This window comes from Mesocricetus auratus, unplaced genomic scaffold (assembly GCF_017639785.1).
Source record: "Mesocricetus auratus isolate SY011 unplaced genomic scaffold, BCM_Maur_2.0 Super-Scaffold_100028, whole genome shotgun sequence".
Taxonomy (NCBI): domain Eukaryota; kingdom Metazoa; phylum Chordata; class Mammalia; order Rodentia; family Cricetidae; genus Mesocricetus; species Mesocricetus auratus.
Window position 1 is genome coordinate 9,450,894 of NW_024429209.1, and position 14,627 is coordinate 9,465,520.

Sequence of the window (14,627 nt, forward strand, 5' to 3'; positions counted from 1 at the left end):
AGAAGTAGGGAGAGAGGAGGAAATGGAGCCAGGATATTAGACTTCAAAGCCTGCCTTCCAGTGGCATACTTCCTCTGGCAAGGCTCTGCTTTCGAATTAAAAAATAAAGGATTTATTTGACTTTTAATTACATGTAAATGGGGGGAGGGGTGTTGATATATCCACATGTGAGTGCAGGTACCTGGCAGAGGCCAGAAGGGGGCATCAGATTCCTGGAGCTGGAGTCACAGACAGTTGTGAGCGAGCAGTCCAGCCTGGGTGCTGGGAACCAAACTTGGGTCCTCTGCAAGAGCAGCAGACTCTGAACTGCTGCGGCTCCACTTTCTAAGGATTCCATCCTCTTCAGAAACAGATGCTCAGATGCATGGGAGGGATAGTTAACTTTTAAACCTCAGTGCCAAGGACTGTGATGAATACACAAGTAAGGCCTGTGATTGGTGGAACTACAAGCTGTGCACATGTGTGTGGGCTGTGATAGGTGGGATTAGAACCTATGCCTGAGCACGCCACACTCCTCTTCTGGCTCTAGAGACAGGCTGTTTGGGGTTAGTCTGGAAGTTTCTTTCCTGTATAGAACTCCCATGCTGTAACACTGGGTCCAATAAAGGCTTCTCCTGAGTAGTTTCTGCTTGGCTAGTGTTGTCACCTTTAAGAATCTGGAATCCCATGGGGGAAATAAATGGGTACACCTATGTGTGGCTGGCTAGAATGACCCTCAGTGTATACCTGGGAGGGTTATCCAGCATGCCCTCTGGGTAAACTGTGAGGGTTATCTAGCATGACCAAGCACTTCTTTCAGCCTTGGGTTCTTTCGGGTTGTCACCTTGCGTGTGATATTATGCAAGTGTTGCAGGCGAAGCAATGGCAACGCTGTTCCTCCTCCACAGTCTGCAGCTGCAACGTGTAGGTTCTTACTGTCTGAAGCTTCCCTCCCTTTCTGCTTCTAGACTGTGGATACAGTAAGGACAGACGTGTAAGCTCCCCGTGTGACTTCCTCACCATGATGAACTGTGACCTCAACTTGTGAGCCGGAATAAGCCACTGTCTCCCTTAAGTCACTTTCATCAGAGTATTTTATCACAGGGACAGGAAAGCGACAAAGCCAGTCTCTGCCTACTGTGGTCTGCATGTGGGTAGAGCAGGCTTGACTGGCCACATAAAGAACAGCTGCTGAGTGGCCACAGTGGAGAGCAGGTGGTTAAAAGGCCCAGAGAGCCACCAGAGCTGTATTTTAAGACACTCGATCATCTTAGTTGCTTTTCTATTGCTGTGATAAAGCACCATGACCAAGGCAACACATAAGAGAATTTAATTACAGACTTACAGTTTCAGAGGGTTGGAGACCAAGACCGCCACAGGAAAGACGGTGGCAGGCAGGCATGGTGCTGGAGCTGGAGCCGAGAGCTCACATCTTAATCCACAAGCATGGAGCAGAGAGAGCTAACCGGGAATGGTGTGAGGCTTATGAAACTTCAAAGTCCAGTGCTGTAAAGGGAAACCTTTTCCTTGAGAGAAGCCTTCCCACCAGCCTGGTTCCAGAGCCGCATCAGTCCCAAATAAACACACAGGAGGCTATATTAATTATGAAGCTGTTGGCCTTGCTTGTTTCTTACTGGCTAGCTCTGACTTAAGTATTTACCCCATAATTGTCAATCTAAGTATGTCTCTTACCGGAGAAGTTTCCTGGCTTCCTACCCCATGGCGTTACATCTCGACTCTCTTGTGTTTCTCCTTCCCAGAGTCCTCCTGGACTCCTAGTCCCACCTATCTAGATTCCTATTGGCCCAACAGTGCTTTATTGACGTATACATAGGACTTCCCCCATCACAGTGCCACATCTCCAGCAAGGCCACAACTCCTAATCCTTTCCAAACATCTATGTGGGTCACTCTCGTTCAAACCACCATGGCAACCCATAGATCAACACTAGAAGACAGTTGAAGAATCCCAGACAAAGAGAAGAGAGGACAATGACAGAATGAGGATTGCAAGCCTTAGTCGATAGGAGATTCTAAAATACCACCACTGGCTAAAGCATTGTGGGTCCTGACATCAACACTCCTAACCATAACCCAATCTAAACCTAACCATAACCCTAAACATAACTCTAACCCAACCTAACCCTAACCTAATCCTAACCCTAACCCTCTAACCTTGACCCTAATCCTCTGAAGCCATAAGTGAGTTGTTGGTGTTGATGAACTAAGACCTGAGCAGCCCAGGGCAGAAAGCTGTGACTGTTGGAGCCTCAAGGTTTAGAGCCTCTCGGTCTGGAAGCTCAATTTGTCAGTCCTGGAATCCAGGACCATAAACACTAAAGGACTTCCTCTTTGCCTACTAGTGATTAATATCTAGGCAGAATGAGAGAACCTCCAGCTAGCCCTCTGTGGCAACACTAAAAACTCCAGCTCAGACACTCTCTAGGGCAGAGCTTGGTGTTTGTTGAAGCCAGATGCTAAGCACATGCAGAACTTTACAATTTCAGCAGCTCTATTAAAAACATGCAAGGAAACGCGAAGTGAATTTTAGCACCACGTTCTATTTATTACAACACATTTAAAATATTCTCATCTCAGCACACAATCCAAGTAGAAATTTATTAATGAGATCTTTTCTGCTCTTGTATTTTGGTAGTGTCTTAGGAATTTCCTGCAATATTTTATCCTGATGCTACCCACAGTTCAAATGTTTAAATATGATTTAACAGGGAACTAAGACCCAGTGTCATGATCGGGGAATTTCATCCTGTTGACAATGGTGGCCCTCTCCCCCTGTCACTTGGGTGTATGAGATATGTAGGCCCTTGCTATCTGCAGAGTGGCCCCAGCTAGTCTCCCAGAAGAGGTCCAGCTCACTCAGTCAGGTCAAGATGACTGCACAGCTTCTAACTCAGTCTGAGAGCATTCGTAGCAGGGAGTGTTGGCGATCTATCCCTTGTCCTTCATCCCACATAGTTGTCTGGAATCGCTCAGAAGGCAGGACAGGCTGAGATGCGGGTAACGTTCTGTTTCCCTAGGGAATGCAGGAGAGGCGGACATGGTAATGGGGTCAGTGAATTCATTCTGTCTGATTCTGGCAGCAGTTGCTGAGGTCAGAGTTTGCTGGCAGTGGACAGATGACTCAGATCCCACCCTGCCTGCCTCAGCTGCGACAGCTTCCTCCTAATCAGCTGCCACCATCTTCTCTTCAAGGCTAATGATGAGGTAATGAATCTGTTACAAAAATGGGTCAGAGGCCCATTAACTTGTGCTCACCTGTGGCTGAAAGCCCGCATCACTGGATGGGTTCCAGGACAGGGAAGAGCTGGAAGGTGGGACCCTTCCAGAAATGGGTTGGAAGACCCAGCCATACAACTCTGAGAGTCTGAGGTATAGGGATGAAGCCTGAGTGTCCCCTCAACTTCCTGGAGCCCCATCTGTTGATCTGCTGCCAGGCCCTTGGATAGGAGACCAGACGTTGGTTTCGCACTAGTTGTACTAGTTGTTGGTGCACTAGCTATGACTTCATTTAATCTTCCCAGCATGGTGGAGGCTGTGCTGTGACTGCACCCATTTTACAGATAAGGACACTGAGGCTTGGCAAGGACAAGGAGCCCACTCAGGGCTTCTCGCATTTTCACCTTGCAGACTGCAGTCCTTTTGTAAAGGTGGTTGTCACTGCTCCCCCTCCAGCTTTTATCTGCATGGGTAAGGGGTCAGACTGAGGGTTAGAAGACAAGGTCGTTAGAATGTTGCACATGCTGCTACAAGCCACTTCTCCAATGGTGGCAAACCCCTCCCTCTCTCCTCATAGACAGACGCACAGCTGTGGTCTAGAGGTGGGCGGGAGGTATAAGAATACTTAGGAAGAGCTGGGGTGTTCTGTTTGCACGCAAGAATTCTGGGGCTGAAGACATACATAAAAACTGTATGTCTGAGTAACAGAGCAGGCAGCATTCTTTCTCACAGCCCAGCTCTGTTCCCATTCTGCTCCCCTGGCCTCGCTGCATCTCTAGATGGGAGGGGACATTCAGGTAAGACCAGCAGTGTCCCTGTAAGTTGCTCACCTTGACCCAGGCCGGTAACATCATACCCATTTTACAGATAGGGAACTAAAACTCAGGGCTGTGCCAGGATCACCTGAAACTCCACAGAGGTGGACGGAGATCAAGAGGTCCATTATCTCTGAGGTCTCCTGAGGGATGTAATACAGACAGAAAAGCAACACAGCCAGTGAGCTTCAGGATGCTGGGATGCTGCTAACTGACTACCTGGCTCCTGGCCCATGAGGCCAGTTATGGCCTCTGTAAAATGTACATTGGTCAGATGTTGCAAAAGCAAATGCTCACACGGGACAAGGAGGGAAAATATAGACATGGCCTATTCCTAGAGATGACCTATTGTGACCCTAGAGAGAGGATGCCCTGCCTGGCTACGGAACAACTTGTGCCAGGTGCATTGGTTATGAACAGTGCCATTGTGAGCACAGTCCCTATAAATAACTTGAGGGAGGAAATGTCTATTTTAGCTCATGTTTTCAGAGGGTTCTGTCCATTGTGGCAAAGAAAGTATGGTGTCAAAACTCACTTCATGGCAGCAAGAGTGTGTGCAGGAGCCAGGAGAGGGAGAGACGGGTGGAGTGATGGAAGAGGAAGAAGAAAAGGAAGAGGAGGACCAGAAGAGGGAAAAGAAAGAAAAGAGATCCAGAGAAAGAGATGGAAAGACACATGTAATATATATATATACATATATGTATATATATACATATATACACACACACAGAGAAACAGACAGAGAGAGACAGAGACACAGAGAGAGAGACAGAGAAAGAGAGAGACAGAGACAGAGACAGACAGACAGACAGACAGACAGACAGCAGGAGCCCTCTGAGGGCCATACCTAGTGATCTGCTTCCACCAGCTAGGGCCTTGCCTTCTAAAGCCTCCCCATCCTCCCCATCCTCCCCAACCATCCCAGCCTCCCCAGTACCCTAGCCTCCCCAGCCACACCAGCCTCTAGTCACACAACCCTCCCCATCCTCCTCATCCTCCCCATCTTCCCCATCCTCCCCAACCATTCCAGCCTCCCCAGTACCCTAGCCTCCCCAGCCACACCAGCCTCCAGTCACACAATCCTCCCCAGCTTCCCCAATTACACCATCCTCCCCAACATCCCCAACCTCCCCAGCTAGCACCTCCAGCTGGCAACAAACATTTATTATATCACTACCCAAAATTTGAGCATCCGGGGACTATCTCAGATCCAAACCCAACATCAGAGCTGGATCCCAGGGGCAGGGGCAGGGGCAGCATTGCCAATGGTTCTCAGGAGAAAGTGGACATTCAGATTTTCATGTGGAATCTGTCCGATGGTAAAAAGTTGAGGTGAGAAGTTTTTAGATCTCCTGGGACCCTTGATCTTTTGCAGTTTTTCAAGGTCAAATATTCCTGGCTGAGCTCAGGACTTCTCTGAGAAAAAAATCCATAGACTTTTATTTATAATTTGTAGTGTTGTGAGGTATGTGTGTGAGTGTGGAAATGTGTGCAACACCAAGTGTGCAGAGGATACAGGATAACTTTTGGGAGTCGGTTTTCTTCTTCCACTTTGTTTGGTACATCGAATTACTTGTAGACACAACATCCATACACATAAAACAAATAAATGAAAGTTTAAAAAAATATGGGCTGAGTGGCTTGTGCCTGTAAATCCCAATGCTGGGAAGGAAGAGACAGGAGGATCCCAGGGCATGCTGGCAGTCAGTGAGCTCCAGGTTCAGAGAGAGACGCTGCCCCAAAAGATAAGGTGAAGGGTGACTGAGCAAGATGAGGTTTATATGCACATGCACACACTCATGAATGATGCACACACATACAAACAATACATACACAAACACACACACATACATTGGCATATGCACGCATGCACACACGTACAAACATACATACACAAATACACACATACACACATATACATGGACATATGCATGCATGCACACACGTACAAACATACATACACGAATACACACATACACACATATACATGGACATATGCATGCACACACGTATAATCACATACATACACAGACACACACATATACATGGACATATGCATGCATGCACACACGTACAAGCATACATACACAAACACACACATATACACATATACATGGACATATGCACGCATTCACACTCACACAATGCTCATACATACGCAGCAGACAGATCTTAAAACAGATTGAGAAATTGATCTTCTTGCTTATTAACACACTAAGAAACAGGCTAGGATCAGGTCTGACTGGTCTCAGAATTCTGAGGCAGAGATGAGTGTCCATAACCAGCAGCGACTGTTCAGTACTGTTCTATGCTGTAGAACCATCTCGTTTCCTGCAGTGATGAGATCAAGGGCATTGCTAGTGGGGTCACTGTTGACATCCACAACAGAAGTGTGATTTGCAGTTAGACATTAGCGAATGGACAGTGGCATTCTTTTTCCTCCTTCAAGTCCACTAGCCTCTCCTGTAAGACCTCTTGCCATGGAAGAAGTTAAGGGTATGCCAGGAAGGGGGTGGGGCCTGGGGTTTTGGAGCATACAGAGGTGCTGATGACCTGCGTATTCTTCGTGATTAGAACAGCGGCAGTCATAGCTGATCCTCAGCCCAGGTCTTGGCCATAGAAAATGAAAACTATGAGGACTGCCCTGTCCTCCTCACTTCACTGGTGAGTCACAGAACGTCCTTTCTCAGGGAGACCAAATATAAACAATTGGAGATTATCTTGAGAACAAGATGTTTGTTTGCTTTTTAAAATTGCAGACATGGCAAAGCGCTGAGGCCCACAACAGCAATTAATAATAATTTTGGTCAATTTCTCGGGGGAAGAAACAACAGCTCAATATGAAAGACCTATCTTTTTCTTGTTTTGTGTGTTCGGGTAGCATCATGTCATTATTTTATTTCATCTTGAGTAATAGGAATTTGTGTGACTTTATACCCTAGGATCTGCAAGCAATATATGCCTGATGTAAAAATTGCAAATTTTCCAGAAATAACTGTCAGTAAGGAAAGAGGACATAGAATTCTGAGTCTGCTGTTCCCAAGTATGTGCTGACATGCGTGACCACCCACATTCTTGTTTTCTAAATGATATTTGGTGAAAATCATTCTACAGGGTCGAGGCGTGTGGCTCAGTTGATAGAGCACTTGCCTAGCAGGAATCAGGTCCTGGGTTCAGTCCCCAGCAACGAATAAACCAGATGTGGTGGTGCATGCTGGTAATCCCAGGAGGATCCAGGGTTCAAGGTCATTGTCACTATATAGTGAGTTCAAGGACAGCTTGGGAAACTGTCTCAAAAAATCATTCTGACAATTTGTACCTTTTATTTAAGATGACAAAATATTGTGCCCATGTCTGTATCATCTGCAACTAAAATTTGCATTTCAAGAGGAGCAGTACTGGGCTACATTAATCTTCGTGTACCTAATACCTTGCAATAATTTATATATAAACAAATATTGCTGACCAAATAAATGCATATGAAAATTTGTTTTTCAAAAATACATCATAAGCACTCTTGTATACTCACTGAACAATATACCATTGTTTCTAGGTGACTGAGAACAGTGCCACAGGATTGTGACAAGATTTTTCAATGGGCATTTGGTTGTTTCCAATGTTTCAATCTCATTTTTGTTTTAGACCAATCAGATTAAATTATCTTTGTTTTACACATTTTTTAAAACCCTGAATAAGATGTATCTCGAATGGCAGTTGTTACGTTGTCCTTTATATCAAATTTAACCTCTCAGCAAAAAAGGTCTTAGTTCTTTCACTAACATTATTTTACTCATTTATCCGGCAGATTTAAAGGCTCTTTAGTTAACAAAAATCAAATCCATTTGAAATACGTCAATGGGATTTCTGCAGTTCTTTCTGCCAACATTTCTAACAAGATGTATACCTTTGGGATATTTTATCATTTTATTTGTTTGTTTGGGAGCTAGTGTATGCCTGTGAACATGCAGGTGCACCCTCCCATGTATATACATGTGAACATGCAAGCACCTTCCTATGTGTATGCCTGTGAACATGCAGGTGCACCCTCCCATGTATATACATGTGAACATGCAAGTGCACCTTCCTATGTGTATGCATGTGAACATGCAGGTATATCTCCCCATGAATACACATGTGAATGTGCAGGTGTACCCTCCCATATGTACACATGAACATGCAAGTGCATCCTCCCATGTATATACAATACAAACGTGAACATGCAGATGCATCCTTCCATGTGTACACACATGAACATGCAGGTTCATCCTCTCATGTGTACACACGTGAACATGTAGGTGCATCCTCCTGTGTATACACAACACATAGGTGCATTCTCTATGTGTACACATGTGAACGAGCAGGTACATCCCCCACGTGTACACATGTGAACATGCAGGTGCATCCTTCCATGTGTACATATGTGAACATGCGGATGTATCCTCCCATGTGTACATGTGAATATGCAGGTACATCTTCCATGTGTACACATGTGAACATACAGATGCATCCTCCATGTATATACATATGAACATACAGGTACATCCCCCATGTATACACATGTGAACAAGCAGGTGCATCCCACATGTGTACACATGTGAATGAACATGCAGGTACACCCATGTGTATGCATAGGCCAGAACAGGACATCAGATGTCTTCCTCTACCCCTCTCTGCCTTATTGCCTTGAAGTAGGATCTCTTGCTGAACTGGGAGCTCGCCATTTGGGTAGGCTGGCTGGCCAGTGAGCTCTTGGGATCTGCCCTATCATGTGCTCCCCAGCACTAGAGTTATAGGCATGCGCAGCCATGCTGGGCTTTTTTTTTATGGGAATTTGAACTCAGGGTCTTAAGCTTACAGAATAAGCAATTTTATCAACTGAGTCATCTCTCCAGCCTTTTGGGGGATATTTAAAAGATAATGTGCCCTAAAATAATTTCAATCTTACAGAAAAGTTTCCAGAACAATAAAAAGAACTTCCCTATGTCCTGTATTTCCAGTGTTAACCTTCATCATATTCATCCCTCCACCCTGTTCCATTATTCTTTTCCTGAATCTTTTGAGGGCGGTCTGCAGACATAAGGCCCCACCCCACCAGCTCTATACACTGCTGTGTGCATTTCCTCAAACAAAGCCGTTCTCTACAGAACCACACACTGCCCTCCAAAGTGGATCAACATCCATGTCAGCATCACATGTGAGCCACGGGCACTGTCCAACTGTGTCAGCCATGCGTTTTCTCCCGTCACATACAGAGTGGTACTCAAGGATGTACATGGCATGACTTACACTTTCTCACATCCGGGTGTTTCCTCCATTCTGCCTGTCTTGTGAACGCTCCACTGTCCTGCCGGTTTGGGCCTCCCATTCTCAAGCATGACCCTCAGCCCAGGTCTCTCCGATGTTTCCTTCCACCCAGATTCAGGCTACACTTCCTGGGTGCAAAGACCACGGGTCCTGTGAGCTCCTTCAGGCATTATCTCAGGAGGCACATGATGGTGGCCCATTTTGCCTGGAGGTGTTGACCCTGATGATGTGGCCTCACTGGTGTCTGCCTGGCTTCCCCACCTTGGACTCTGTTTCCCTTTTGCAATTGATAAACCTGTTGCAGGCAGGTGTTTGGAGATGATGCTGACGCTCTGTCCTGGTTCAACTCCTCCAGGGATGTTCCTGCCAGTCAACCATTTTTGAGATTGTTGCCAAATGCAGACTCCTTGTTTCTGTCATTTCTTCTATCTGTTGTTTACTAGTCTACTCACAGCAAAGCTTTTCCTGTGCGTGTGTATGTGTGTGTATGTGTGTGTGTGTGCGCGCACGCGCACACATGTGTATTTATGTCAGCGGGAGTTCATGCATGCCTACTTTGTAATCCATTCTCCTCATTATCTGTTTGATGCACACATGTCCCAGATTTGGCCCTTCCAGAACACAGAGGCCCTGTGTCCTGATAGGACTTTGTCCTATTTTTCAGGGTCATCGTCTCATCTTGCATTTACTTCCTTAGCCTTGGAATCAGCCATCCCTTTGAGGAAACTACGTTTATTTTCATAAGATTTAAAACCAAGATCTGGGCACGTAGTCTGCTTGTTGGACCTGAGGGGCTAGTGCATCTAGGCTTATGTGTGCCCATAGACACACACTTATGCATATCCATCTGTAAATTATCTCTGTGCTGATTTGCATGTTTATGTTATAGAGTTCTAGTTCACACCACTGTTTCCTATACTGATCCAGAAGCTCACATTATTAATTACTTAACCTTCTCGTTTTTACTAGTAAATTTCTTCTCAGGCCCATAGGCCTGCAAGTATGAATAGTTTACTTTTTGAATATTCCATTTAATATTTTTGGATGGTGGTAGATTGCTGGAAACTAAAACTGCAGCAAATGAACCTCAGATGAGGAGAAATATTGTGAGATGAATTTGTTTGCTTGTTGTTTTGGAGCTATAGTCTCACTCTGTAGCTCAGGGTGTCATTGAACTTGTGGCAGTCCTCCAGCCTCAGCCCCTAAGTGCTGAGATTACAAACTTGCCACACCACACTCCACTGAAATTCTTTACTAATTGGTGGTAAACTTGAGTCTCTTTTCAGGTTAGCTCTTATTTCAGTGGCCTATCCCCTTATTTCAGCCATTGTTTTCTAAGTGGTTTAGCCATTTTCTTATCGCATGAAAGCCCACTTTGCACACAAGGGACTGAATCTTGGCTGTACACTATCATTTGTCTTTAATTTTAATTATTGTACTTGTTACCATTTTATTTTATATTTATTTTTGTTTTTTTTCAAGACAGGGTTTCTCTGTGGCTTTGGAGGCTGTCCTGGAACTAGCTCTTGTAGACCAGACTGGTCTCGAACTCACAGAGATCCACCTGCCTCTGCCTCCTTAAAGGCGTGTGCCATTTTAGTATCTGCTTAACTTGTCCAAGGCCCTGAGTTCAACTTCGAGCAATGCCTCCCAAAACTCAGATGAGGAAATAAAGCTTCGCTATTTTAAAAAAGATTAATTTTTATTTCATGCATGCAAGTGTTTCACTGCGTCTGTCTGTGCACCACATGGGTGTCTGTGCCTGCAGAGGTCAGCAAAGGGAGTCAACTCCCCTGGAACTGGAGCTACAGATGGTTTGGGGCTGCTTTGTGACTTCTGGGACTTGAACCTGGGTCCTTTGGAAGAGCACTCTGTGTCCTTAACTGCAGATCCATGCCTCTAACTCCATTTCAGGTAATTTAAAAAAGAACCTCTCAGAATAATTTGCTCATTTGATTTCATATTTCAGAAGTGGCTGTAATGAATATTTGGGGTACATTTGTGAATCGCTCCTTCCTGGGCATTGTCTCATTTAATTCTCTGACAGCTCACTGAAACAGGTGTTATTATGCCCATTTGCTCATGGCCGTCACTCTTCTGTGGCGGGTGAGATGCTGTGGACCAGATCCGTTGATGCTGAATTCTGTATCTTTTCCACTGTACCGCACTCCCTTTCAACAAATGAAATAATAACCTCCTTCTATGCTGGAGAGTGTATTTGTCAAGAAAATTGGATTCTACAAGACACTTCTTGCCATATCTACTCTACCTAAGGGCATAGTTAATTGAACTTAATTGTAACAACTATCCAGAGTCTTTAAATTTTATGATTATTTTTTCTCATCTCACTGTTAAAGAACTGCAAAAAAAAGCCCCACCACCATTAAAAGCAGGTGCTATTAAAAGTGTAATTATGAACAAACAGGGTTCTCTCCCCTGCCTGCTGCAAATGGGAAAAAAATCTAACAAAACTGTCACCCCTCATGGCTTGGGCTTCCAGACAGTTGTCACCCATTTCCTTTCCCACTGTGGAGCTTCATTCAATATATGCAGAGGAAATTACACAATGATTCTAACTCAGCTATGTGACCAACAGCAAACTGACCAGCGTCTCTGGGCTTCACCTCCCTTGGCAGGGAATGAAAAGAATGGAGTTATATACTTTCCTTGCCTTCCCACTTTCACACTCAGGAAATCAAGGTCTGGGAACGGATCCCAGAGTGCATAGCCCAAGCCTGGGTTTTTCTCTATCGTTAGGTGGCACTGGGCAAGTTACTTCCTTTCTCGGTTTGTCCAAAGAACTCCGCTAAGTAAGCTTATGCTTTATCCCTATATCCAAGGAAACCTAGGAACTGTGCGAGGCAGCTGAAACACCAAACTGGGCCCATGGTGGAACTCTGGGGGTAAGGTTATTGTTTTATTGTCAATAATTTTCTGAGATATCCCTTCCTATACAGCTTCTAGAAGGAGATTCCCAGTGAACATTTTTAGAAAACAGAAATGTATGCCTTTTAGCATCCTTTAGGCTTGATATAAACTGGAAATCACATGCAAAATCAGCATGTCTCATTTAATGAAAGGTACTGGGTAATTTTGATACACAGGAACTATTATTAGGAACACCATCATGACCCAGTGGTGTTGTAAGGACACTGGGTGGTGGGACTGGCCATCACCCCTTCACTGATGATCCCCATGTACGTATGGCCCTTTAGGCTGAATATTTGTCTTCTGTGACCCCCACCATAGTTTCCATGTCCAGTATCCTTGCTTCTTTTGTACTGAGGGCCCACGTAAGACCCTGAGAAAAGTCTGAAGCACACTGAGACTCATTTTCAGAGTGTCCTAATTTGCTCTCTGTTGCTGCGATAAAAGCTATGACCAAAAGCAGCCTGTCACAAGAAGGGGCTTATTTCACATTACACTTCTAGGTCACATTCCCTTACTGAGGGAAGTCAGAACACAGTCAAGGAGGAAAAAATGGGAAGCACAAAGGAATGCTGATTACTCTCTCTGTCTCTCTCTTTACCTCTCTCAGTTTTCTTTTTCTTTTTTCTTTTTGGTTTTGGAGACGGGGTTTCTCTGTGTAATAGTCCCGGCTGTCCTGGAACTACCTCTGTAGACCAGGCTGGCCTCAAACTCACAGAGATCCACCTGCCTCTGCCTCCCAAGTTCTGTGATTAAAGGCGTGTGCCACCACCCAGCTCTTTCCACTTTCTTATACATTGCAGACAAACCTACCTAGAGATGGTATTCCTCACAGTGAGCTGGACTCTCTCATGTCAATTAGCAATCAGGATAAGGCCCACAGACCAATCTGATCTAAGAAAGTCTTCAACTGAGATTGCTTTTTCCCAGGCAACTCTAAGTTGTGTTGGGTTGACAATAAAAACGAAGCAGGAAAATGCACCTCTTGTCAACTTGACATACAAACGTATCCCTATTAAATCTTAGCCTTTCCTTTGTTTGTCCCCAGGATATCATGTTAATATCATATAAGATGTAGTGCAACTTTAAAAGTCCCATACTCCTTAAAAATTTCAACATCTAAAAGCTTCAACACATCTTCAAAAGTCCAGCTCACTCAACTGTGGGTTTATGTCAAAGTAAGACAAACAGTGGACTTCCTATTCCAAAATGGGAAGAACCATGGCATAGAAGCAATCATATTAAAGCAAACCCCCAAATCTAGCAGTATAAAAAGCTAATGTCTGACATCTGGAACTCACTCTTCTTGCTCCCAAAGGGTTAGCATTTCCACTTCCTCAGATCTGCCATCCCTACACACTATGTCTTTAGGCTTAAGCTGGTTCCACTCCACACCTGCTGCCGCCCTTGGTGGACGTAACAGGGTCCTGGAATCTCCAAATAACCTGAGATCTCTACTGGAAATGAGGCTGTGTCTTCACTAATTGCCTCTCTTCTGGGACTTCACCCCTGCTCCAGCATGCCCTGCCTCAGCTTCTCTCCACGCAGCTTTCATGCACGAAGACAAGTGTCACGTTGAAGATGCTCACACGTTACCAAGTTTGGCTGCCAGCTTGAGATGCAGCCAGCTCCCGGACCACAGCTTCTGTGTGTGGAGAAAATACTTCCCAGACTATTTCACTTCAACAGTGCTGACCTCTTTCTAAATCACAGCTGGTTCTTCAGCCCCAGAAGACCAGTGTCCATTGCTCGAATGATACACGGGTTTCACTTTCACAATTCTTAATCCGAAATACCACATACATGGCCCTGATGGAGTCTTTGCTTTCTCTGAAGCTTCCATTTTCTGATTTCTCTCGGCATCTTATCTTTCATGCTCTGACTAGAACAGCCCACAAAGTGCTGAGCACCCAACAGCTTTTTCAGCCTAAAGTCCCAAGACCAGGTTCATGATCCTCCCACCAATACAATGTGGTCAGGCTCATCACAGCAGGGACCCCACTCCTGGTTCCAGTTTCTCTTCTAGATTGCTCAGTGTCACCGTCATAAGCATCACAACCAAATGCAACTTGGAGTAGAAAGTGTTAGCTTCGGCTTACACTTCCAGGGCACAGTATATCACTGAGGGAGTCAGAGAAGAAGCCTGCACGCAGGGCTCCTTCATGGTGGTTTCCGCTTCAGTGGCCCCCTGAGCTCCTGCCCTGATTTCTCTTAGTGATGGAGAGCGCCCCAGGAGTGTAAGCTGAAATTAACCCTTTCCTTCCCCAAGTTGCTTTTGATTGTGGTTGCTCATCATAGCAACAAAAAGCAGGCAATGCCTCTTTAGCTGTAACTCCTTTTTCCCATGATGCTCCTTGCCTCCACA